The 21,984-nt window shown below is 40.7% G+C and overlaps 1 long non-coding RNA gene and 1 pseudogene across 2 annotated transcripts in view; both read right to left on the reverse strand.

The window, feature by feature from the left end:
• Positions 1-21,984, reverse strand: part of LOC308653147 — a 50,647-nt gene that overhangs the window by 26,731 nt on the left and 1,932 nt on the right. The gene's annotated exons all lie outside the window — the stretch shown is intronic.
• On the reverse strand, positions 15,437-16,424 carry LOC308652727 (EEF1A lysine methyltransferase 2-like; annotated as a pseudogene). The gene is made up of 2 exons (XR_014024275.1): positions 16,254-16,424; positions 15,437-16,165 (listed from the first exon to the last, which is right to left on the reverse strand). The product of XR_014024275.1 is annotated as an EEF1A lysine methyltransferase 2-like (transcript).

Below are 21,984 nucleotides of genomic sequence, written 5' to 3' on the forward strand. Positions count from 1 at the left end.
TTCTTCTCTTCGTTAGCATGGCTAAGGGTCTGTCGATTTTATTTATTTTTTCATAGAACCAACTTTTAGTTTTGTCAATTTTTTCAATTGTTTCTTTTGTTTCGATTTCATTCATTTCAGCTTTGATTTTAATTATTTCTTGCCTTCTACTTCTTTTGCTGTTGTTTTGCTCTTCTTTTTCTAGGATTTTGAGATGATATATGAGATCATTTATTTGTTGGTTTTTTCTTTTTTTAAGGAATGTGCTCCAAGCAATGAATTTTCCTCTTAAAACTGCTTTCAATGTGTCCCATAGATTCCGATATGTTGTGTCTGTGATTTCATTTAACTCTAAGAAGTTTTTAATTTCCTCCTTGATGTCTTCTATAACCCATTGATCATTCAGTAACCTATTGTTCATTCTCCAAGTGATGCATGATTTTTCCTTCCTTTTTTTATCGTTGATTTTCAGTTTCATTCCATTATGATCAGATAAGATGCATGGTATTATTTCTACTCCTTTATATTGTCTAAGAGTTGCCCTGTGACATAATATATGATCTATTTTTGTGAAGGAACCATGTGCTGCTGAGAAAAAAGTGTAACTACTTGATGTTGGGTGGTATTTTCTATATATGTCAATTAAGTCTAGGTTGTTAATTGTGTTGTTGAGTTCTATAGTTTCCTTATTTAACTTTTGTTTGGAAGATCTGTCCAGTGGTGAGAGAGGTGTGTTGAAGTCTCCCATGATTATTGTATGGTGGTCTATTAAACTCTTGTACTTGAGAAGAGTTTGCTTGATGAACGTAGCTGCACCATTGTTTGGGGCATATATATTTATGATTGTTATGTCTTGTTGGTGTATGGTTCCCTTGAGCAGTATGCAGTATCCCTCTTCATCCTTTTTGATTAACTTTGGCTTGAAATCTATTTTGTTTGATATGAGTATGGACACTCCTGCTTGTTTCCGCAGTCCATATGAGTGGAATGATTTTTCCCAGCCTTTCACCTTCAGTCTATGTATATCTTTTCCTATCAAATGCGTCTCCTGTAGGCAACATATTGTTGGATCTTGTTTTGTGATCCTTTCAACTAGCCTGTGTCTCTTAATTGGTGAGTTTAAGCCATTAACATTTAGGGTTATTATTGAGATTTGGTTTGTTCCTCCAGTCATATTTGTTTATTTATGTTACTAAACCTGATTAGTTTTCCTCTTTGGTTACTTTCCCCCCTTTACTGTCCTACCTCCTACTGATGGTTTTCAATGTTATTTTCAGTTTCCTCTTCCTGTAATGTTTTGCCAAGGATTTTTTGAACAGATGGTTTTCTAGCTGCGAATTCTTTTAACTTTTGTTTATTGTGAAAGGTTTTAATTTCATCTTCCATCCTGAAGCTTAATTTCGCCGGATACACGATTCTTGGTTGGAACCCATTTTCTCTCAGTGTTTGAAATATGCTATTACAGGATCTTCTAGCTTTCAGAGTCTGTGTTGAGAGATCAGCTGTTATCCTGATTGGTTTGCCCCTAAATGTAATCTGCTTTCTTTCTCTTGTAGCTTTTAAAATTCTCTCCTTATTCTGTATGTTGGGCATCTTCATTATAATGTGTCTAGGTGTGGATCTCTTATGATTTTGCACTTTCGGCGTCCTGTAGGCTTCTAGGATATGGGATTCTGTTTCATTCTTCAAGTCTGGGAAGTTTTCTCGTATTATTTCATTGAATAGATTGTTTATTCCTTTGGTTTGGAGCTCTGTGCCTTCCTGTATCCCAATGACTCTTAAGTTTGGTCTTTTAATGTTATCCCATAATTCTTGCATGTTCTGTTCATGGTTACTTAGCAGTCTTGCTGAGCTGTCTATGTTCTTCTCAAGTTGAAATACTTTGTCTTCATTGTCTGATGTTCTATCTTCTAAGTGATCTATTCTGCTGGTAGTATTGTCAATTGAGGTTTTAAGTTGGTTTATTGCTTCCTGCATTTCTAGGATTTCTATTTGTTTGTTTTTTATTACTTCTAACTCCCTGTGAAATTGATCTTTTACTTCCTGGATTTGTTTCTGTAGTTCCTTGTCAATGTGATCTTTCATTGTCTGATTTTGCTGTCTCATGTCTTCCTTGAGACTCCAGATCATCTGAAGCATGTATATCCTGAACTCTTTATCTGACATTCCATCTGTTGCAGCTATTACTTCTTCTAGAGTTGAGTTGACCTGCATTGCTTGTGGTCCTTTCTTTCCTTGTCTTTTCATATTGCTTGTGTTTCTTTCTGCTTGGTGAAACTGTTGTGTTTTTGAAATTTTCCCCCTATTTATTTATATTGCTCTTGTATAGTTGGGAGATCTCTCTTGTAGGGAGGGTAGTGGCTGTGCTCCTCCTCTAATTAGGGTGATCTATCTACCCCGCTGGTTGGTCGTAGGTCTGCCCACCCTGCGGGCGCGGGTGGCTGCTCTACTCTGCCCCCACTCCAATTGTGGTGACGTACCTACCACGTCCTCGGATCGTTGGTCCTGATCCGGATGTGGGTGGCAGCTCTGCTCCACCCCTACTCCAATTGGTGTGACGTGTCTACCACGCTGGTCGGCCTCTAAGCCTGTTCCGCCGGTGGGTCTCAGATCTGCCTACCTTGCGGGCTTGGGCGGCAGTTCTGCTCAGCCCCCACACCCAGTGGGGGTACCTAACTGCCTCTCCAACGGGTCGCTGGTCCTTTTCCGGACACTGGCGGCAGCTCTGTTCAACCCCCACTCCAACCAGTGTGACGTGACTGCCTCGATGCTACTTGTCCACCACACTGGCAGGCTGCCGAGCCTGTCCTGCCAGTGGGACACAGGTCTGCCTACCTTGCAGGATCAGACGGCGGCTCTTCACGGCCTCCACTCCAAATGGGGTGACTTGGCTACCCTGCCATCGGGTCGCTGGTCCTGTTCCAGGCGTGGGCGGCTACTCTCCTCGGCCCCAGCTGCACTTGGGGTGTCATGATACTACACCGGCGGGACCCTTAGCCTGCTCTGGGCGCAGGTGGCAGCTCCACTCTGGCCCCCAGGCCCCCGCAGCACCCAGCAGGACCCAGACCAAGAAGCAGTCCCTGTAGGATCCCCAACCCTGGGCCAAAGCAGCTTCGGGAGCCAGGAGCCGGCCTCTCCCAACCCTGCCACATTCTGCTAGGAGCAGGCTCCACAGAGCAACCGCCGCGGGTTCCCCAACCCCAGGCCAAAGCAGCCCCGGGAGCCCAAGCCTGGCCGCACCAGACTCTCCCTGCTCGGTGCACGCTCCTCTAGGAGCAGAGTCAAAGACGCAGTTCCCGCGGGCTCCCCAGCCCCGGGCCAAAACTGTTCCGGGAGTCAGAGTCCCGCTGCCCCTCGTTGCAAGTTTCACTTGTAACTGGCCTCAGCTCGCGGTCCCCGCAGGTTCCCCGGCCCTGGGCTCAAGCAGCTACGGGAGCCAGAACCCAGCCTCTCCGATCCCTGCCACACTCTGCTAGGAGCAGGCTCCACAGAGGTATCCCAGCCTCAGGCCCAAGCAGTCCCGGGGGCCCGAGCCTGGCCGCTCCAAACTCTCCCAGCTCAGTGTACGCTCTGCCAGGGGCAGGGTCAAAGACGCAGTCCCCGCAGGCTCCCCAGCCCCGGGCCAAAACTGTTCCGGGTGTCAGAGCCACGCCGCCCCTCAGCGCACAATCCACTTGTAACTGGCCTCAGCCCGGAGTCCCCGAAGGATCCCCTGCCCTGGGCCAAAGCAACCCGGGGAGCTAGAATCTGGCTGCTCAAAGTCCGGCGCCCGCCTTGCCAGGGGCGAGCCCCGAAGAGTATTCTCCTCAGATTTTCCAGTCCCGAGCCTGAGTGATCTGTCTGCGAGACGCAGGCAAATACCAGCCTGGAATCACCTGTTCCGTAGTTGAATGAGCTGAGATCAGTAGAAAACAGGGATGATTGCATCAGCTCTCCAAGATGGCGGCTGCTGTCCTCCTCCGTGTTCCGACCAGTGTCGGGAATCGAACTGGACCGGTTCTCTCCTCTGTCTCAAAGCCGGAACTCAGCACTCAGTGCGGCCAGTGCGCCGCTGGCAGGAGCCTCCAGAATCCACTTCGCTGTAATCCCGCTCTGGTACCTCACCGCTAACTCACTAGCGCACGCCCCAGACTCCATCCGCGGAGCGGTCCGCCGACCAGGTACTGTTCCACAAATTCTTAATAGTTATACCATGATACGAAATATGTTACCATTACAGGAAGACAAGGAAGGGGATGTAAGGGAACTCTATTATTTTTGCAGGTTTTCCATTAATCCAAAATTACTTCAACATAAAAAGCTTAAGAACTTTTTTTTTTGAAAAATCAAACAACTATTTATTCATAAGGTAGAGGTGGAGCACTAAATTAGGAGTTGTAGTCGACCTTTTATGTGACCGTGGGCAAGGCCTTTCTCTGACCCTCAGTTTCCCCATCTGTAACATGAAAGTATTCAACAAGATGATCTTGACCCCTCCCTCATGTACAATCTATGCCATCTGTGGTCTAATCTATGGTCCCACATCTGTATTCCTGCTCCCCTCTTTTCTTCATCTTCTTCCAAGCCTAACTCTTTGGAGTCCCCATATATAATGAAGGAACAAATATCATTTCCTTTATAAAATCATTAGGTTAAAAATCAAAGCAACTGTAGATTCCAGGAGGCTGATCCACATTAGGTGGTCAGTAAACATCATGCCCTTGCCTCTTTCCTCTCCCTCTACACAAAGCACAAAGCAGCTATTCAAGCAGCTGTGTCTCAGCTCCCAGTCCCCCAGCAAAGCTTGAAAGATCCTCTGGGTGCTTGGCAAGAAGCAAAGTGGAATGCTGGGGCCCTCTGTTTCCTTTTATGTTGGTTCCTTAGAACAGCAGTTTTCAAACTTGAGTGTGCCTTGGAATTGCCTGGGGACCCTTGTAAAACCACGTATTGCTGGGCCCCATCCCCAGAGTTCTCATTCCACAGATCTGGAGTGGGACTATGTGAATTTGCATTTCTAGCAAGTTCTCAGGTGGTGCTGATACTGTTTGAGCCCAAAGGACAGCTACCTCCCCAGGTCTCAGAGAGAAAGCAGACTTCTGGGGAGCTTGGCTCTAGGGTTGGAAGCAAGAGCTCTGAGCAAAGGAGCTGGGGACCCAAGCCCAGGGAGAGAGTGAGCTGGGGTATCTCAGAGGGAAATAGTAGAGGGAGAAAGTGATGCAGCCTTTTCTCTTTTTTCTCTTCTGACCCACAATATACTACCCCCCACATACACACCCCCAACCCACTCTGAGTCAAGTGAGTTTGGAACTCAAGTACAGAAAGATAAGGATAGAGGTCAAGCTGAAGTGTTGAGTTTAAGGGAAGGGGGAAGGGAAGGGAAGAGTAGAGGAAAAAACCCAAACCCAGGGCACACAAGCTGGGAGGGACATAACAACTTGGTCAATTCCAGACTGGGTTGTTGGTGGAAATGTTCCTGGGTGGTATGGGGAACTGCATAAGTCAGAGGTTGCCTGTGGCAGTGTTTGTCAACATCCATGCGTTGTTGTGGAAAATGAATAAGAATAGCTAACTTTTATTAGACATTTAAGTAAGTGCCTGGTGGTGTGCTAAGTATGCATTCTATCTTCATGAAATAGGCATGATCCCCCATTTATTTATAGTAACTGCAAGTTACACAGATACCCAATGCATCAGACCCTGCTCTACGCAAGGGTTGCTTCCAAATCTCCCAGGCTCTGTCATTTCCTATAAGCTTTGTGACTTTCAGCAAACCAACTTTGAGCCTTAGTTCCTCTGCCAACTATAGAAGTTATGTCAAGCATTCTCAGAAGGACTTTGAGACTCAGATAAAATAGCAAGTGGAACTACTAAGCAAAATACATGTTGTTACACAAATGTCAACCACCAACCTAACGGTTACCAGTAATTACACTTCTGACATTCATAAGGATACACACTTAGAGATCTTACATTTGGTCCTGGACATCACTGAGTTAATATTTTCATCCTGTTTTAAATAAAACTATTACTCACTGGTGTAACTAATGTTTTATTATTACTAATTCCAGAACCATTACGCCATGGAGCCTGAGTTTGAAAAGAATTTAATTGAAGACCAAAACATGCTCAGTAGCAAATGCCTGTTTTATAAATATTTTCTGTTCTAAATTCTAACTTGGTTCAAAAAGTTATTTTGGTACATTTCATTTTTCAGTGTGTGATAGCCAGTGTTTCCATTGTACCTCTGTGGAGAATGCTGAAACGTTCAGAAGAGTCGTGATAACAGTTGTTCACCTTTGAACAGTGTCAAGAGCAGGACTGGGCAGTGCCTGGAGTTTCCTCATCATGGCGAAGGAAATGAGCTCAGGCCAGTTACAAGGGACACTCAAGATATTAGGCAGGACTAGAGCGGTGTCCACCTGTTATGGTTTGGGTATGAGGTATCTCCCAAAAACTCCTGTTAATGCAGGAAGAGTCAGAGGTAAAATGATTAGATTACGAGAGCTGTGTCTTAATCAGTCCATCCTAGTTTGAATGGACTGACTGGTGGTAACTGTAGGAAGGTGGGATGTAGATGGAAGGAAAGGAGGTGGGTCACTGTGGATGTTCGCTGGAGGGACTCTTCTTCCTATAAACTCATTTTCTCTCTCTTTCCTTCCTGGCTGCCACAAGAGAGCAGCTTCTCTTTGCCATGCCTTTTCACCATGATGTGCTGCCTTACCTTGGGCCCAGAGCAATGGAATCAGTTGTCCATGCACTGAGACCTCTGAAACCATGAGCCACAAATAAACTTTTCCTCCTCTTATTTGTTCTGGCCGGTTATTTTGGTCACAGCCATGAAAAACTATCTAAAATGCCACCCATTCAGGGAGCTTGGGTTCAGGCCCAGTGCTCCTTGTCTTACACCATATACATAGGACATTTGAAAGAAAGACATGTCTCTTTCTGTCCCATCAACCTCACCTCACTCCCCTTCCAAGGCCTCTCTTTCGTATAGGTGTATATTAGTAATAAACCAGGAAATGCTCCTTGAAAATCAAAACTAGTCAGAGTTGGGGAACATTGGAGCTCAGCTAATACTCTCTTTGAGGTATAGAAATTTTGATAAAGCAAGACACATGATCAAGACAGCATCACTGCAAGGGGCTAGGACCCTTGCCTTTTTTCCACTGAAGATGTGAGAGGAAATTTCACTTCTCCTGAGATGAAGATAAATGCTACCATCCACGGCCCTAGAACTCCCTAAAGAAGAGAGAGCAGAAACAAAAGGCACTCAGGGTACAGCTGTCAAAGGTTGGTGGGTGTGCCTCCAGAACATCATAATGTGGAAAACTGTGCATGTTGGGGGAGGGGTCCCAAATCTACGTTGTAATTCATGTCCTTGAAGTGTTGTTCAATTAATAGAAATATCAGTCATTGGAGGTGAATGAGATCTTAGTCTATTTTTCAAATGGGGAAACTGAATTTCAAAGACCAAACGTGACTTGTTCAAAGTCAAATACACTTGATTGTGACAAAGACATTATTAATAATATTTAAGTACTAAACCATGCACCAAATATAGTGGTAAGAGACTCTCATATGATTCTCCAAACAAATGAGGAGCGGGGCTGAGTGAAGGAAGACTTCCCCTAGGTCAAACATCTAGGATACGTAGAGTCTCCCTTCACCACTAGATATGTTAGGCTTCAAGCTCATGCTTCTGGCTCCATCCATTATTGCTTTTCAGTCTGTGTTTAAGAAGGATTGCTGGTGCACACAGTAAAAGATGAATTTGAAAAAGGGTCTTAGAAAAAGGAAAACTAGTTCAGTAGTGCTCAGAAATTTCCAAAAAGCACAGCGATAGCTTCAACTAGAACAGTAGCAGAGGGATGATAGGTAGAGCCATTTTAGCATTTGACCCATCCACTGCTGAGACCTGGCATGGCTGTTAATAAGAAGATAAATGACACCACCCCCAGGAAAGTCTGCATGACCCATAATATACATTCTGCAGGAAGTCATACCAACTGTGAACAAGATGGTAAAGGGTGTTTTTAACCCTTCTCTGACCATGATACATCAGACCTGGAGTACATTTCAGATACAGCTTTGAGCCAGCCACAAAGGAGCATGTCAATGTAAGTGGGTAACATTTTTAAAATATCTCAAACCAATGAGGATGAAAATAATATAAATGTATCAGGGACATTTTTGTAGAGATCTTCACCTAGGTTCAGCAGGGTCTTTCTGGAATGTCCAGTTCAATATCATTTCTGATTTTATTCATTTGGATACTCTTTTATCGATTCAACACATATTTATGGACTATAAAGCACTCCTAAATATGTGAAGCATTGTGCAAGTCACCTTGGGGGATTCAGCAAGGAGGTGGTTATAGGTACATTCCTCAAGGAGCTGAAAGTTTGATAGGAAATACAAGATACAGATATAAATAACCATAACACAAGTGGACAGAGATAGATAACTCAAAGAGAAAACCTGAAATGGTACTTCTAGTTGGAGTCATGTAAGGGAGAAAGCAGTTCAGAAGACTTCCTAGAGGAGATGGCAGATAAAAACGTGATTTTGAGATTTTTCCAGAATGTTTACAGAATTTCTCTGCAGTTCTCAGGGAAACACTGGAGGATAGATTGAGAAGGTATTGGGATCATTAAACCACAGAAGAGGGACCTCCAGGAAGTGAGCTTATTTGTAAACATTCATACTACCAGAAAGAAAGGAGAAAGTAGTACTAAATCCCAGATCTTCTGTTCTCCATCCTATTACCATTTAGGCCACGTTTCTGGAGTATTTAGAGAAATCTCTTTCATATAGCATAGGTCCCCTTCCTAATTCCCAATGGGCTGCTTTGCTTTTCTTAGATGCTGGGAAATGACTTTGAACTGACTTGACCAATTTGCTATTTGATGGAGCTTTGCTGATCCTGTTCTCTGGGCAGCTGGGTGGATTCACAGAGCCCCAGGAGTTTCCTGTTGGAACTATTGTCTCAGAAAGAGTCTGGAATGACTATCAGAATACTTGATTGTTTTTTATCAGAAATACAAGTATGAGACATATTCTGGAGTGTCTATTGACACATTCTCTATCTTTTTTATTTAATTGTTTTTATTTTTTTAATGCATGACAGCAGAATGCATCACAATTCTTATTACACATGTAGAACACAATTTTTCATATCTCTTTTTGTATATAAAGCATGTTCACACCAATTCATGTCTTCATACATGTACTTTGGATAATGATGTCCCCCACCATCATTGCTAACACCCTGCTCCCTCCCTTCTTAATAGGTAATAGAACATTGTGGTTAAGATTACAGATTCTAATATCACACAAACAAACATTGCCACTTGCTAGGTGTATGATATTAGACAACTTACTTAACCTAAGTCTTCAAGTCTGTGCGTTGCAAATAATAATAAGGCTTAATTCAGAGTACTTTTAGCTTACACTAAGCACTTGGTATGTGTAAACTCTTGTTTTAATTATGTCTTTCCTAACCTTCAAAATAACATACACTCTTCTGCTTCTAGTGAAAATAACTTTTAAAAATAGGAACAAATGAAAGACTTCTACATATTTACAAAATTTTGAAAATTCATCACCATCAGACCCACATTAAATGAAACATTCAAGGAAGTCCTTCAGACAAAAGAAAATAATACCCAATGGAAATATGCAACACAAAGGAATGAAGAGCATTAGAAATCATAACTACATGGGCAAATACATGAGGCTTTCTTAATTATCATTTAAATCTTTAAAAAATTAATTTCCTTCTTAAATTAAATAATGCCAATGCATGTGAAGTTCATAACACTTAAGAAAAATTATTGTCACATTGGTATAATGATGCAGGGCAGGAAAATGAAAATATGTTATTGTAAGGTTCTTAGGGTACACATGAATTAGTGTACTATCATTCAAATTATACAGTGATAGTTAATTCACAAAGCAAACAAAATAAAGAATTATAATTCATAAACTAACAAAAGAAATTTTTTAAAAATTGTAAGTACATTATTTCTAATGTGCATTAATATAAAAGAAGTCAAAAAATAAAAGTAAGAACAAAAAGGACCAAGAGCAGATGGAACAAATAGAATACAAAAAGCAACATTATAGACTCAAACCCAACAATATTAATAATCACAATAAAGGTCATCTGTCTGGGTCAACAAGATGGTAGAATAGGAAGTCCACTGACTGTTTCCCCCACAACAACAAGAATTTGGCCTTCATACATGGACAAAAATGTCTTTATGGGAGCTTTGGGACCCAGGGTTCTGAAGGGAGAAATGACTCCATGTGCCCTAGAAGGTACGTTTTCCAACCTTAGTCCCTCAGAAAATCCTGAAACTCACTTCTCAACCCTCTCATCTGGGTCTGAGAGCAGCCTTGTCTCAGATGAGGCACACTCATCCCAGCCCTGCAGAGCTCAGTCTCAACTGAGGGCCTTTAAGCCACTCTCTGACTTGGTCCTTCTCTCAGCCACAGTCCAAGAGCAGTTCTGATTGACTGGGGCCAACTCAGTGGCCAGTGAGAAACTTCCCAGGGACCCAGAGAGAGTCACAGCTGGTAACAGACCCACCATCTGTGGACCCAAAAGGCAAACCTGAAATAGAACCTTATTTCAATGCCAGTTCTATTGACCAAGATCCTAGAGGCTGTTCAGTCTTCCCAGGGACCAGATGACTCATGTCCACTCAGCCCCCTGGTAACAGGCCCAACAACTGCAGACACCTCTATAGTCTCAACAAAAGCTATGTGATCCAACTTCACTCAATTAGAAGCTATCAGTCCAGAGACCCAACAGGAGAAGGACTTCATCTGCTGAAAGCAGTCTATAAAAATGAGAAGAAATGTTAGCTCCTTTGTAAAACGCCAGGAATAATGAAGAGCAGGAGAACATGGCACCACCAAAGGAAACTCCAGCAATCATTCCTATAGAAATGTAGACCTATTTGTTGCCTATTAAAATACACAAAGGTATCTCTTAAGCCAAATGAGATGAAAGAGAACATAGTCAAACAATTGAAATCAGGAAAATAACGCACAAACAAAATTAGAAGTTAAATAAGGGAATAGAAATCATAAAAAAAGAATCAAATAGAAATCATAGAGTTGAAGAATACAATAGTAGGACTAAAAGTACACAGTAAAGCTTAAACAACAGATTCAGACATGCAGAAGAAAGAAACAGCAAACTTGAAGAGACAACATTTGTAATTGGTCAATTAGAGGCACACAAAATATAACAACTAACAAGAGTGAAAAAACCATAAGGAAACTATCAAACAAACAAGTATATGAATAATTGGAGTTCAGGGAGATAAAAGAGGGAGAGAAAGAGGCGTTAGGCTTATTTAAGGAAATAATGACTAAAAGCTTCTCATGTATTGGGAGAAATATATTGAAATCCAGAGTCCTGAAACTTAAAGGACTCTCAGCCAGATCAAACCAAATCAGAACATCTCAAGACACATTACAATCAAATTGTAGAAAGGCAAAGGCAAAAAAGGAAGGAGGAGGAGGAGGAGGAGGAGGAGGAGGAGGAGGAGGAGGAGGAGGAGGAGGAGGAGGAGGAGGAGGAGAAGATGAAGAAGATTTGAAAGCAGAATGAAAAAAAAGAGACACATTAGCATCAAGGAAACCCCACAAGGCACTGCAATTCCCATGGGGGGAAATGATAGATACGAAGGGTAGAAGACTACCTTCTGGAGAAGGAATGAAGGCATTTTGGGTTGCACCAGGAAAGTCTCCAAACTATCCAGTCTCTCCCCTTTACACATAATCAGAGAATAAAGAGAATTTGACAAGCTCAGTAACCTTCCAACCCCAAAATACTTGGTGATGCGGAGGTTCCTCTAGTGTTACAAACGTATTAAATGGTGAACTGGTTTGGTTAGGGATTTGTCTGTTGAAGAATACATACTTACACTATATCTAACATTAAAAAAACTCTAGTGCCTTTTCATTTGGCTAAGGGATGGCACATTCAAAACTATCTCTTGCTATTTTTTAATCAAATATATATGAATTATGTCCCTTTCGGACCTGAAAACTCTAAAACTTATTCACTTGTTTCCATGTTAATGACTACAAAAAGTGAAGCACTTTATAGATGCTTATTTGAAGATTTTAAGAACTTTGAATCATTTTAATTGAATACCCAAATTGTAATGACACAGATGGAATTGGATATGGTCAAGACCTCCAAAGGTGGATTTCAATGTGTTACCAACAAAGTTTTATTTTTTTCCCCATTCATCCCTATGCATTTGGTAGGAAATTCAGATGACCATGTGATAGAACAATGACAAAAAAACCTTAGTTTTAAAATGTGTCATTTGTCTGCTTTAGTGTTCCTTCCAGCTGATGAAATTCCAGGAGCTCTTAATGAATTAAAGCCATATTTGCCTGAATAATTCAGCAAAGTAACTGACTAGTTTAAAATTTATTATGTGGAGGGTAAGAAGCCACTTACGCAATGGTATTTGATTACCAGTACTGTTTCCACCAAATTTGTGGTCTCTATGAACAAATGAAGAATAGTTTTCTGTGAAGCCCACACAACTTAGAAGTATGGAACAGAAGATGGGAAAATTCAAGAGGGAGTGTTCATGCCAGTGTATATCAAATCACGTCAGAGTTAAGAATGTGAATGTGTTCTCCAAGGTTCCAAGAAAAAAAAAATAGCTATTCATCATGATGCAGCATTTCCAAATATAGTTAATAATTGTAAAAGATGATCAGTTCTTATGAATAACCTTTCTGCAGTTGTCCATAATGTATCCTGGTAATATACTTTTGTGGGGAAGGGCACTGGGGATTGAATTCAGGGGCACTCAACCACTGAGCCACATCCCCAGTCCTAGTTTGTATTTTACTTGGAGACAGGGTCTCACTAAGTTGCTTAGCGCCTCACTTTTGCTGAGACTAGCTTTGAACTTGCAATTCTCCTACTTCAGCCTCCCGAGCCACTAGATTACAGGCATGCACCTTTTTTATATGATGAATTCTCTCTTTGGGCTTTTTGTTTTTTTCTTTTTCATTTTTAGCATTTTTCTACTATTTTAAAGTGTTAGCATTAGTTTTATAATTCTCTATGCTATATATTTCATCTCTTCATTTCTAATACCAAAGATAAAAATTGTGAAAAGACTTTTAATATACTAATTTGTTTTATGCATTGTTTTGTGAATTTAACTCCACAAAAGTGCATTATTACAAAGTTGGCTTTGTGTGTAAACATTCTGCATGGATAGAAAAACATTAAAATTTCTTCAACAAATGAAAAGATGGCTTTTTGTTGTTGTTGTTAATCTTCGGGTGTGAACACTAAAATTTCTCAAGATTTCTGCATTTGGTCTGATGGCGTATGTGGTGGTGATCCACAGTGAATTAATGCTGGGGAATAGATGGTTCCTTTTATTGGCTTCAGATAATTTTGTGAAGGGAAAGAATAGAATCAACTGGGAATAGTTGGGCTCAGCCTCATGACCAAAGCATGACTGATGTCTCAAGCATCATCCAAGAGAAGACCAGAGGTCATGCTATCACTGGGAGATGTTGCAAACCTCAACACTATACCAGGTGGAGGAAAGAGGTGCTAGATGGTTGGTGGGTAATAGAAGTCGCTGGTTGTAAGCCCTTGCTGGCCCCACCAGCCTTGGAGGATGCTGGTGCCTGTCCAGTCATGGCTTTGATCAGTGCCACCATTTCCTTACCCAACCACCAATTCCTCCAACCTTCAAAGAGGCTGAATCTACACCCTAACCTGGGAAAGGGTCTGAGTGGGGCTCAGTGGCTGCCTCTGCTGTTATCACTATCTAAACATGTACCCAGCTAGCTCAGGGAGGAGATACCATATGTGTTTGATACAGGGTCAGCTGTCTTTCTGCTTTTTTGGGTACCTGGGGTGAATGCCACCTGGTACTGCCATTTGCTTGATCCAGTATCATGGTGTTTGATTGATCCCATCAAAAGATGTAGATTGTCCATTACTGAGTTTCAGATGTTATAAAGCTGGTGGACATGATTACCAACCAGAGTGATATACATTTATATATCTTACTCTTTTACCTATTTTCTTTATGAATATTATTATTTATTCATAACTATTATAGCTGTGAGGCTACCACTATCATTAATATACTTGAGTGTTTCTGCTTGCAAAAATATTTTATTTTTGCCTACTTTGTTGTGTAAAGTGTTCTATGAAGTGTTCTGTTGTGTTTTTATGTGTTTCTCAAAATTTATAAAAAAATTTTTAATGTTTTCTAAGGAATTTTTAAAATTTTTTAAATGAATTGTATTTTTGAGAATTTTACCTTTTCAGATTTTAACATTCAGAATTATGCTGTTCAGAATTGTGTCCTTTGTGATTATGGCCCAAACCCAGATGTAAATATGTAGTCAAATTCAGAATAGTGAAGGTCTCAACTTACAAGGGTTCAACTTATGGTTTTTAAACTTTCGATAGTGCAAAAGTGACACAAATTCAATATAAAATGTACTTTAAGTTATGAATTTTGATCTTCTCACTGGCTAGCAATATGTAATACAAAACTCTCATGACCAAAGGAAAACCCCCAGAGCCCAACTGCCACCACCGGCTTCCCACAAGCCTCTCAACCTCCCCCACTCCTCCTGCTCTTGAGGCCGATTGTCTGGGTCACGTGGGCGGAGCCAAAAAAAGTCCCCCAATGAGTAGCTCTGTGGTCTGAAAGGGCGGAGAAACAGCCCAATGAGCATAGAGGAGCCAATCAGTTGGCAGCTAGAAGTTTGCTGGGGCCGCTGTGAGCCAATCATCAGCTGGCAGCTGGAAGTTTGCTGGGGCCCCTTCAGCTGTGGCTCTCAACATCCCCCCTCTCTGTTTAAACAACAAGCATTGGCTTAGGGACTGTGCCTGCCTTAGGTTGTCCAATACTACATATGGTCCCTACCCGTCATCGGATGAGCTGACCTCAAGGCGTCAGCCTCCTGTCTTAGGTTGGTACCATTGCAATTGGATCTTACCCGTCATTGACTACCGGTCCAGTATACAGCCACACCTGTGGATAGGTCTTTGTACGGGGGGGGGTTCTTTGCCTCTCCGCTGTGTGCTGAATAGAGGCACCAAACCCACTTAGCCATGTGATCACAAGAGTAACTTGGCAGTCTACCATGTTTCTAAGCTGTGATGTCTAGTAGGTTAGGTATATTAAATATATATATTTGACTTATGATATTTTCAATTTACAATGGTTTTATAGAAATATATCTCCATCTTAAATCAAGAAACAGCTGTACTTATATGTAACGGTGGTGCATAAATGACTTTTAACTCCATGGTAAATTTTTTTTAGCAGATTTCTCTAATTTTATTTAACTATATATGAATGCCAATCTTTTCCCAGGTGTTAATTTTGAAAATAACCACCATTCTACCCAAAGTAGTATTTCTTATTATGGTTCATAGTTTAATAAAGTTGTTTTGCTTATTTTTCTGGCCCTGGAATGGTTTGGTCAAATCTTCAAAAATAGCTCCATTCAATTCGACTTTACCAAGGCACAAAACTAAAGAATACATGCTTTTTGTAAATTCATTTACTACTTTTAAGTTTTTAACTGTTTAGAGTTACAGGGGATTTTTTTTTAAATCAAAATGAAAAATATTTACATTTCAAATACAAAAGATTTTAAATTACTGTTGGTTGTCTACATGCTCATGATTCCTTTTTTTACTATGTTGTGTAGCTTCTTTTAAAAAGCTACCTGAAATTGTCCCAGGAAAAGTCTCACAATTTTTGGAAAACCAATGCTGCTACACTGTTTCCAGATCTGCCTCCAAAACTGAACTTGGGTGTCGGCAGCTCTTCAAAAAGTTCAAATCCTTCACTAAATTCATTTAGCAACTCTTCCGTGGTCCAATTACATGAAGTTATCAGGGAAAAAAACCTTTTACTCTTAACACGCTGGAGAGAGATTTCACATACTGCTTCCTCTTCTCAACTGCATTGTCAGGATTAAGGCTGATGGCATCAAAAGTTCCTTTATCAATACAAATATGAAATCCAGACAGCTTTGTGGAAATATTCAAAAAGTCTTCTACCTTCAAGTTAATGTTAGATAACCCTTCTTTCTCTATAATATTTCCAGAAAGCTGAATTGCAGAAGGAGAATAATCAATTCCAGTAATATTAGAAAAACCAAATTTTGCCTTTTAAAGGGAATGAGTGGAAGTTGTGCACAAGAGGATTCTATGGTGCTGGCAATGCTTTATTTAAATTTGTATCAGTAAGTTCAACCAGGAAAACACCATTTCCAGTTCCAATATCAAGCACTGAAGCATCCAGTGGAATCTTGTGTTTCTGCATCCACTTTATTAGTCGATTCATACTCTCTTCCCCAAACCAGATTTCTCCTGTATCTCCATATTCTTGAAAAGTTTGTAGTTCTCTCTCATAGACAGCAAGCATCCCAACGCCCCAGGCCTCGCCATCACGCCCCCCCCCATGGTAAATTTTTTTTAATATTTAATTTTTTAGTTGTAGTTAGACTCAATACCTTTATTTTATTTATTTATTTTTATGTGGTGCTGAGGATCGAACCCAGGGCCTCACACGTGTTAGGTGAACACTCTACCGCTGATCCACAACCCCAGCCCTCTACAATAAAATTTAAAGGACAAAACTATCTTCCAAATTGTAATTATAATGATTTGCTAATAGACACACAAAATAAAAACATGCAAAACGTGGCAACAATATCATAAAACAGAGGAGTGGTAAAAGTGTAGTTTCTGTATGAGATGGCTGCTATGTCATTATCAGGTTAAAATAAAACTTTATAACTATTAGATGCTTATGTAGGCCCCTTGGTAACCATAAAGTTAAAATCTCTTGGAAGTGCATAAATGGTGAAGACAAAAGAATATAAACCTACCACTCTGCCACAGATAAATCACCAAATCACAAGAGAAGACAGCAAGAAAAGAAAAAGAAACACTCAAACTGCACAACAACAACAACAAAAAAAAAACAGTTAACAAAACACAATAACAAAAGCCTTACCATCAAAACTTTTATTAAATGTAAATAAAATTCTACAGTCAAAAGATAGAATGACAAGACAAGATTTTTTTGTAGAAAACAATATGAAATAATTTGCTGCCTTTTAAAAGACTCATGTCACCTTTAAGGATACACATAAGGTGAAAATGAAAAAATAGTGAAAGGTATCACACACAATGGTAAACAGAGAGTAGGGGAGGGTACACTTATATCACAAAAATAGACTGTCAGTCAAAATTGGTCACAAAAGACAAAGATGGTCACTGTATAATGTTAAAGTGATCAAGAAGATATAAGATATATATATATATATATATATATGTATATATATATATATATATATATATATATGCGCTTCACATTGGAGCATCTAAATATAAAAAGTACATATTAACAAAACTAAATGGGTAAATGGACAGGAACACAATAATAGTAATGGACTTAAGATATGTACATTACTCAACCTGCCCTTTTCACCCAACAAAAAGGGTTGGAGTCAAATCCATATTGATTCATATAGATCATTTTTGTTCTTTCTAATTAGTGTTTAATATTTCATGGTATGAATACAACATTTTATAACTAGCCACTCTTTGTTGAGGTCCAGTTTACTCCTTGACAAATAATACTACAACAAAAATGTTTATACATGTGAGGGTGTTTTTAAAGTAAAATTGCTGATTTTTAAGATAAGCACATTTTTATTTCACTAATAGAACCATATTACCCTTTAGAAAACTGTCACTTTATACACTCACATGCATTGTATGAATATACCCATTGGTGTTAGTTAGCTTCTTTGCTACTGTGATGGAAAGACCTGCCAAGAACAATTTTAGAGGAAGAAAAATTTATTTGGAGTTCATGGTTTCAGAGGTTTTATTTCATAGATTTCTTTTTCTTTTTTTAAAGAGAGAGTGAGAGAGGAGAGAGAGAGAGAGAGAAAGAGAGAGAGAGAGAATTTTTAATATTTATTTTTTAGTTCTCGGCGGACACAACATCTTTGTTGGTATGTGGTGCTGAGGATCGAACCCGGGCCGCACGCATGCCAGGCGAGCGCGCTACCGCTTGAGCCACATCCCCAGCCCATATTTCATAGATTTCTAATTCCAGTGCTCTGGACCTGAAATCAGGCAGAATATAATAGCAGAAGAGTGTGGTGGAGGAAAGTGGCTCAGACATGGCCACCAGGAAGCAAAAAGAGACTGATCCCCTCCAAGGGCATGCTCCAGCAACTTGCCTCCTCCAGCCACAACCTGCCTTTCTATAGTTACCACCCAAATAATATCTATCAGGGGATTGATGTGCTGATTAGGTTAAGGCTATCCTAATCCAATCATTTTACCTCTAAGCTTTCTTGCAATGTCTCACACACGGACTTTTGGGGGATACCTCATACTTTTTAAACCATAACACCATTTCTCCACAGTATTGTCAATACTATCTCTAACAATTTTTGTCCCTCTTGGTGCACATTTTTCAGTAATGCTTTCTGAAAAGGTCTTTAATGGTAAATTTTAAAGTCTGAATATATCCTTGTTCCATCTTCAACTGTACATAGTATCTTTTGACTTGTGTACGATTATAAGTTTAAATGTCTTTTGCACATTAAACGATCTTCTATTTTCCCCTTATTTCTGGATGGCAATTTAGAAATCTGATGTTAATCTGATCTTCATTCTTTTGTAGACAATTTAACTTTTGTTCTCCAGTAATTTTTAAGATAGTTTTCCTTGATATACTGAAAGATTAGTAAATGCTCCTAGATATAACTCTTCTACTACATGTCCCAATTGTGGCTTAGTAGATCCTTTCAGACTGAGGCTTAATGACATATTTTTCATTTCTTGAAAAACTGAAACAAATATTTCTTCAAAGATGGAGATGGAACTGGAGACTCTAGTGTCCCCAGGGTTTTTTGGTTGGAATTGGGAAGGAGAGTGAACAACGGTGCCACAAACCTAAGTTCTTCTGGAAAGAGTGAAGGAATGACAGAGGTGAGAAGGGTATGGAACAGCCAGAGTGGAAAAAGAGCAGGAGAATTTGGAAGGAGGGTGGGAAAGTAATGTTCAGGAAATAGCTGTAGGGAGTTAGGGAAGCCAGGGTCCTAACTCCTCCCAGATCTGAGAGCTGTCCCCCACATGGTGGAACTCCAGCTGATTGTTTGCTTTTTGTGGCTCCTGGCTCCTGGCCCGTGGTCGAGTCTGCTTGCTCCATGTGACCCTAATTCCTGGAGAACTTCCAGGGAGGGGAGACACAGGGAGTAGACAGGACCGTAATGGGTACAGGATGGATTTAGGTGAGAAAATTAGTGAGGTGTGAATGGTATGTTGATGTACTAATAATTATTAATTACTCATCATATTAATTAGTGCAATCATGAATTAATTAATATATATGAATATATTCTTGCAGAATTCTGGAGGCTTGTAGTCAAGGATCAAGTGCTGCAGGTTTGGTTTCTTCTGAGACTTTTGTCCTGGGTGTGAAGAATGCTGTCTTTCTTCCTGTGGTCTTCCCCTGCATGGCTGTGTCTTCATCTCTTCAGAAGACACTAGTCATGTTGGACTGGAGCCTACTCCATAGACCCCATTGTAACTTAATCACCTCTTTATAAGCCACCAAAGTCATGGTCTGAGGTACTGGGGTTGGGATGTCAACATATGAGTTCAAGGGGGGCTTAATTAGCCCCTATCAGATCCTAAAAGTTCATCTTTTAAATGTAAGCTATTTTTTTTTCCTTCTCTGAAAAATTGTGTAATCCCATGACAGCATGACTCATGAATATTTAAATTCCACAGGAAGTATCAGAAGTCTGCAGATGAGGGGGAAAAATCCTGGATTTGGGATTAGGAGCCTGAACTCCAGACAATGATCATCCCTTTACAGACACACTCATTTTCTCTGAACAATGTGGTCTTCATCTGTAAAAAGATGTGACTATTACATGCAAAAACATACATGAAAGAGTGTGGTATTACTAGGTATTATCTCATCAAATCTAAGACACCATCAATTATAAGATGTACCATTATGTTACATTACCAAAAATGGCAAAATCACACCAGGGGAGATTCTAAAATTGCAAATTCAGATGCCCTTACAAAGATTCATTGAATTTAAATCTCCTGGGATGTAGCTCCAGGTTTGGCATTTTTAAAATTACTTTCAACACAGTTATTCAATATGTTGAAACACCCAAAGTTTAACTCTAGCTACGGTCTTTGGATCTATTTATCAGTTTCTTAGCTATTCTATAGGGAGCCCTGGGTCTCGGGCTTTGCCAAAAAACCTATCACCCAAATTCTTTGCATTGTCGGACACATTCATGGAATTCCAGAAACTTGCACTCAGGAGTTACACAAAATAAATACTTTGGTAGAACATGTAAACCAAAATCCTCCAGTGGTAGGAATGCTGTAGCAGTATTCCACAGAGGTAAGCTCTCTGAAACCCCCCTCTGACAGTAACCCAAGAGCAGCCAGGCCACCTCTAACATCATACACTTGTATGATTCTAAATAAACTATTAGTTCCTCATATTCATTTTTAAACCATTTTTATCAAACTTAAAAAAAAAACTCATTGAAACCCTTTAAGTGCTATTCCCCCCACCCCTGAATATCTATGAAGGAATTCTGAGTAATGAATGGTGACCACAGAAAAAGCAAGTGCCAAGATGATGAAGACTACTCTAGATACCTTGAGTACTCAAGATACCTTGACTCTTCAGTGGTCTCACGATCCACTGAGCCTCCTTCACACTATCGTTGCACGACCTTCACGTTCCCATTAGTGTGCTCCGTAAGTTCAGCCGAGTCCAATGCATGGATTTGATGGCTGAGCAAACTGATGTCCTCCCCCAAGAAAGAAAATGACTCTCCTAAGGTCACACACAGCTCACAGACACTGAGCCCAGTTCTCCTAGTCCCCGTCCCTTACATGCCTCCCCTGCCCCACCCACAATCTGATAATGACATAGGAGTTCACATCAAAAGCACAGGACACTGTCGCAAATGCGGTCTGACCCAATGTGGATCTGCGCTGGTTCTCCCCGAGATCCCTCACTGAGCCAGTTACAGTTCTCATGCAGATTTCCTCTGAGTCTTGGCTAAATCCCAGGGAAGCACACATATCAGATCTGCTGTATATTGGCAGAACTTTGGCTTCGAACATATTTCAAATGCCTGCCACTGAACACTGGCAGCCTTGGAAAAACACCGCCAGGAAATTATTCTGGGAGGCCTAATTGTTCTATGACACTTGAGAACAAGAGGGAACGGTGACTTTCTCTTCCAAGCTCTTCCCTCTGTGCCCAGAACCAGAACAGATGATTGCATTTCCCAGTGTGTCCCCTAAAATCGGGGAGGGCGAGCTCAGAGGCAGCATGAATCCAGGGAGTCTTTCCTGGGCAGGGCCCTCTGCGCAGCACTGTGTGCGTTTTGCCAAGTTCTTTCTCCTTTGGTTTTAAAACCTTTGTGTATTCCAAAAGAAATGCAGTCCATGTGTTTCTGATTCATTTACACTTAAATCATTAAAATGTTGTCTTGTGAGAGTTATTTGATGTCTGAGGAGCCTGAGATTCTTTTTTAATGGGAATTTTAAAGGCGGTTTCTCTTACCCTGCCTGCAATAGAAAGCAACATTTTGTGAAAACTGTGCCTGAGTTCAAACATATGTTCTCATCTGATATACTTGTACCTGTGTTCTTGACCACAGTCTCCTGATAACTCCAGGCTTGGCAAGACCGACATTCTCAAGTGGAATGAGATTGGAGCAAAAATGGGACATGACTTACAGTGAGAGCTCAAGTCATTGGTCCCCAAAATGTGCCAGAGGAATGGCGTCTTAGAGAGGGAGTGCACGCATTTGCCTCCTGGGTTTGAATAGCAGGTAGCTCTCTGGACAACTAAGATAGCCCTTTCACAGGCATAATCTCATCTCAAGCCTCATGGCAACCTCCATTTT

Source organism: Spermophilus citellus (genome assembly GCF_964194105.1).
Source record: "Spermophilus citellus genome assembly, chromosome: 7".
In the NCBI taxonomy this organism is placed as follows: domain Eukaryota; kingdom Metazoa; phylum Chordata; class Mammalia; order Rodentia; family Sciuridae; genus Spermophilus; species Spermophilus citellus.